The following is a 5,251-nucleotide window of genomic DNA, read 5'->3' on the forward strand; positions in this document are numbered from 1 at the left end:
CGATACACCGGGGGGTAGGGTTTGAAAATTGGACCATTAGTACCGGTTCGTGGCACGAACCGGTACTAAAGGTCTCAACCCCATTAGTACCGGTTCGTGGCACCAACCGGGACTAAATGTCCCATTTGAACTGGGAGTAATGCCTTTATGGTGCCCTCGCCGCTCGAACCGGGACTAATACTCACATTAGTCCCGGTTCATAGCACAACCGGGATTAATGCTCTTTTCCGGCCGAACGAAAGCCCTGTTTTCTACTAGTGCGAGGATGAGCCTCGCAAGCAAAGCACAGAAGAACAGAAGAAATTCCCACCGGAAGTCAAAACAGTCAACGTGGTATACGTGATAAAAGGGAGAAACAAAAGCGGCACCTTTAGAGGAACATGCCCCAGGGCCTATCACCGCGGAGCTCCGCCACTGGTCGTCCCAACCGATCACCTTCGACCATCGGGATTACTCGGCAAGTATCCGGCGTGCAGGATGGGCTGCCTTGGTATTAGATCCAATAATTGATGGATACCACTTCACCCGAGTCCTGATGGACGGCGGCAGCAGTTTAAGTCTGATATATCAGGACACAGTCCTCAAAATGGGGATAGACCCAACAAAAAATTGCCGCAGCAATGCTACCTTTAAAGGAGTAATGCCAGGCCCGGAGGCTCACTCCATGGGCTCCCTGCTACTAGAGGTTATACTCGGCTTCCCCGATAACTTCCGCAGCGAAAATTTAACTTTCCACGTCGCTCCGTTCCAAAGTGGCTATCAAGCACTACTCGGACGCGAAGCTTTCGCTCGCTTTAACGCAATACCGCATTACGCTTCCCTCAAGCTTAAGATGCCCGGTCCACGCGGCATCATTATAGTAAATGGAAATATTGAGCGCTCCTTGCACGCCGAAGACGGTGCGGCCGCCGCACACTAAACAGCCTCACCAACTCAAGCATTTGACAGGTCGTTAAGACCATGGACACGGCTAGACGAGTCCGGCTCAGCTATATGTAATTAATACAGGTTTGATGGCTATACCCCTATTACAATACAAGGGGCTCAACGCGCATGCAAAAGTGGCAATAAGGCTCACCTTTACTCATTTTCAACTATATATTGTTTATTTAGTATAACTTAACTTTTGCACGGCAACTTTTTGTTGGGTTTCGTAGTAATTTCAAAAAAATTCCTACGCACACGCAAGATCATGTGATGCATAGCAATGAGAGGGGAGAGTGTTGTCTACGTACCCACGCAGACCGACTGCGGAAGCGTTGACGCAACGTAGAGGAAGTAGTCGTACGTCTTCACGATCCAACCGATCAAGTACCGAAACTACGGCACCTCCGAGTTCGAGCACACGTTCAGCTCGATGACGATCCGCGGACTCCGATCCAGCAAAGTGTCGGGGAAGAGTTCCGTCAGCACGACGGCGTGGTGACGATCTTGATGCACTACAGCAGCAGGGCTTCGCCTAAACTCCGCTACAGTATTATCGAGGAATATGGTGGCTGGGGGCACTGCACAAGGCTAAGGAATAGATCACGTGGATCAACTTGTGTGTTCTAGGGTGCCTCTACCTCAGTATATAAAGGACTAGAGGGGGGAGGCTGGCCGGCCAAGGTGTGGCGCGCCAGGAGAATCCTAGTCCCTCTGGGAGTAGGATTCCCCCCCAGTCCTAGTTGGAATAGGATTCGCGGAGGGGGAAAAGAGAGGGAGGAGGCTGGCCACCTCTCCTAGTCCTAATAGGACTAGGGGAGGGAGGGTGGCGCGCAGCCCATCTAGGGAAGCCCCTTCTCTTTTCCACTAAGGCCCACAAAGGCCCATATAGCTCCCCGGGGGGTTCCGGTAACCTCCCGGTACTCCGGTAAAATCCCGATTTCACCCGGAACACTTCTGATATCCAAACATAGGCTTCCAATATATCAATCTTTACGTCTTGACCATTTCGAGATTCCTCGTCATGTCCGTGATCACATCCGGGACTCCGAACAACCTTCGGTACATCAAAATGTATAAACTCATAATATAACTGTCATCGTAACCTTAAGCGTGCGGACCCTACGGGTTCGAGAACAATGTAGACATGACCGAGACACGTCTCCGGTCAGTAACCAATAGCGGGACCTGGATGCCCATATTGGCTCCTAGATATTCTACGAAGATCTTTATCGGTCAGACCGCATAACAACATACGTTGTTCCCTTTGTCATCGGTATGTTACTTGCCCGAGATTCGATCGTCGGTATCCAATACCTAGTTCAATCTCGTTACCGGCAAGTCTCTTTACTCGTTCCGTAATACATCATCCCGCAACTAACTCATTTAGTTGCAATGCTTGCAAGGCTTAAGTGATGTGCATTACCGAGAGGGCCCAGAGATACCTCTCCGACAATCGAAGTGACAAATCCTAATCTCGAAATACGCCAACCCAACATCTACCTTTGGAGACACCTGTAATGCTCCTTTATAATCACCCAGTTACGTTGTGACGTTTGGTAGCACCCAAAGTGTTCCTCCGGAAAACGGGAGTTGCATAATCTCATAGTCATAGGAACATGTAAATGTCATGAAGAAAAGCAATAGCAACATACTAAACGATCGGGTGCTAAGCTAATGGAATGGGTCATGTCAATCAGATCATTCTCTTAATGATGTGATCTCGTTAATCAAATAACAACACTTTGTTCATGGTTAGGAAACATAACCATCTTTGATTAATGAGCTAGTCAAGTAGAGGCATACTAGTGACACTAAGTTTGTCTATCTATTCACACATGTATTATGTTTCCGGTTAATACAATTCTAGCATGAATAATAAACATTTATCATGATTATAAGGAAATAAATAATAACTTTATTATTGCCTCTAGGGCATATTTCCTTCAGTCTCCCACGTGCACTAGAGTCAATAATCTAGATTACACCGTAATGATTCTAACACCCATGGAGCCTTGGTGCTGATCATGTTTTGCTCGTGGAAGAGGCTTAGTCAACGGGTCTGCAACATTCAGATCCGTATGTATCTTGCAAATCTCTATGTCTCCCACCTGGACTAGATCCCGGATGGAATTGAAGCGCCTCTTGATGTGCTTGGTTCTCTTGTGAAATTTGGATTCCTTTGCCAAGGCAATTGCACCAGTATTGTCACAAAAGATTTTCATTGGACCCGATGCACTAGGTATGACACCTAGATCGGATATGAACTCCTTCATCCAGACTCCTTCATTTGCCGCTTGCGAAGCAGCTATGTACTCCGCTTCACATGTAGATCCCGCTACGATGCTTTGTTTAGAACTGCACCAACTAACAGCTCCTCCATTTAATATAAACACGTATCCAGTTTGCGATTTAGAATCATCCGGATCAGTGTCAAAGCTTGCAACAACATAACCATTTACGACGAGCTCTTTGTCACCTCCATATATGAGAAGCATATCCTTAGTCCTTTTCAGGTATTTCTGGATGTTCTTGACCGCTGTCCAGTGATCCACTCCTGGATTACTTTGGTACCTCCTTGCTAGACTTATAGCAAGGCACACATCAGGTCTGGTACACAGCATTGCATACATGATAGAGCCTATGGCTGAAGCATAGGGAACATCTTTCATCTTCTCTCTATCTTCTGCAGTGGTCGGGCATTGAGTCCGACTCAACTTTACACCTTGTAACACAGGCAAGAACCCTTTCTTTGCTTGATCCATTTTGAACTTCTTCAAAATTTTGTCAAGGTATGTTGTTTGTGAAATTCCAATTAAGCGTTTTGATCTATCTCTCTAGATCTTAATGCCTAATATGTAAGCAGCTTCACCGAGGTCTTTCATTGAAAAACTCTTATTCAAGTATCCCTTTATGCTATCCAGAAATTCTATATCATTTCCAATTAATAATATGTCATCCATATATAATATCAGAAATGCTACAGAGCTCCCACTCACTTTCTTGTAAATACAGGCTTCTCCAAAAGTCTGTATAAAACCAAATGCTTTGATCACACTATCAAAACGTTTATTCCAACTCCGAGAGGCTTGCACCAGTCCATAAATGGATCGCTGGAGCTTGCACACTTTGTTAGCTCCCTTTGGATCAACAAAACCTTCTGTTTGCATCATATACAACTCTTCTTCTAGAAATCCATTCAGGAATGCAGTTTTCACATCCATCTGCCAAATTTCATAATCATAAAATGCGGCAATTGCTAACATGATTCGGACAGACTTAAGCATCGCTACGGGTGAGAAGGTCTCATCGTAGTCAATCCCTTGAACTTGCCGAAAACCTTTTGCGACAAGTCGAGCTTTGTAGACAGTAATAGTACCGTCAGCGTCAATCTTCTTCTTGAAGATCCATTTATTCTCAATTGCTTGCCGATCATCGGGCAAGTCAACCAAAGTCCATACTTTGTTCTCATACATGGATCCCATCTCAGATTTCATGGCTTCGAGCCACTTTGCGGAATCTGGGCTCACCATTGCTTCTTCATAGTTCGTAGGTTCATCATGATCAAGCATCATGACTTCCAGAACGGGATTACCGTACCACTCTGGCGCGGATCTTACTCTGGTTGATCTACGAGGTTCAGTAGTATCTTGTTCTGAAGTTTCATGATCATTATCATTAACTTCCTCACTAACTGGTGTAGGTGTCACAGGAACAGTTTCCTGTGATGTACTACTTTCCAATAAGGGAGCAGGTACAGTTACCTCGTCAAGTTCTACTTTCCTCCCACTCACTTCTTTCGAGAGAAACTCCTTCTCTAGAAAGTTTCCGAATTTAGCAACAAAAGTATTGCCTTCGGATTTGTGATAGAAGGTGTATCCAATAGTTTCCTTTGGATATCCTATGAAGACACATTTCTCCGATTTGGGTTCGAGCTTATCAGGTTGAAGCTTTTTCACATAAGCATCGCAGCCCCAAACTTTTAGAAACGACAACTTTGGTTTCTTGCCAAACCACAGTTCATAAGGTGTCTTCTCAACGGATTTTGATGGTGCCCTATTTAACGTGAATGCGGCCGTCTCTAGAGCGTATCCCCAAAACGATAGCGGTAAATCAGTAAGAGACATCATAGATCGCACCATATCCAGTAAAGTACGATTACGACGTTCGGACACACCATTACGCTGAGGTGTTCTGGGTGGCGTGAGTTGCGAAACTATTCCACAATTTTTCAAATGTACACCAAACTCGTAACTCAAATATTCTCCTCCACGATCAGATCGTAGAAACTTTATTTTCTTGTTACGATGATTTTCAACTTCACTCT

Source organism: Triticum dicoccoides, chromosome 2A, assembly GCF_002162155.2.
Source record: "Triticum dicoccoides isolate Atlit2015 ecotype Zavitan chromosome 2A, WEW_v2.0, whole genome shotgun sequence".
Taxonomy (NCBI): domain Eukaryota; kingdom Viridiplantae; phylum Streptophyta; class Magnoliopsida; order Poales; family Poaceae; genus Triticum; species Triticum dicoccoides.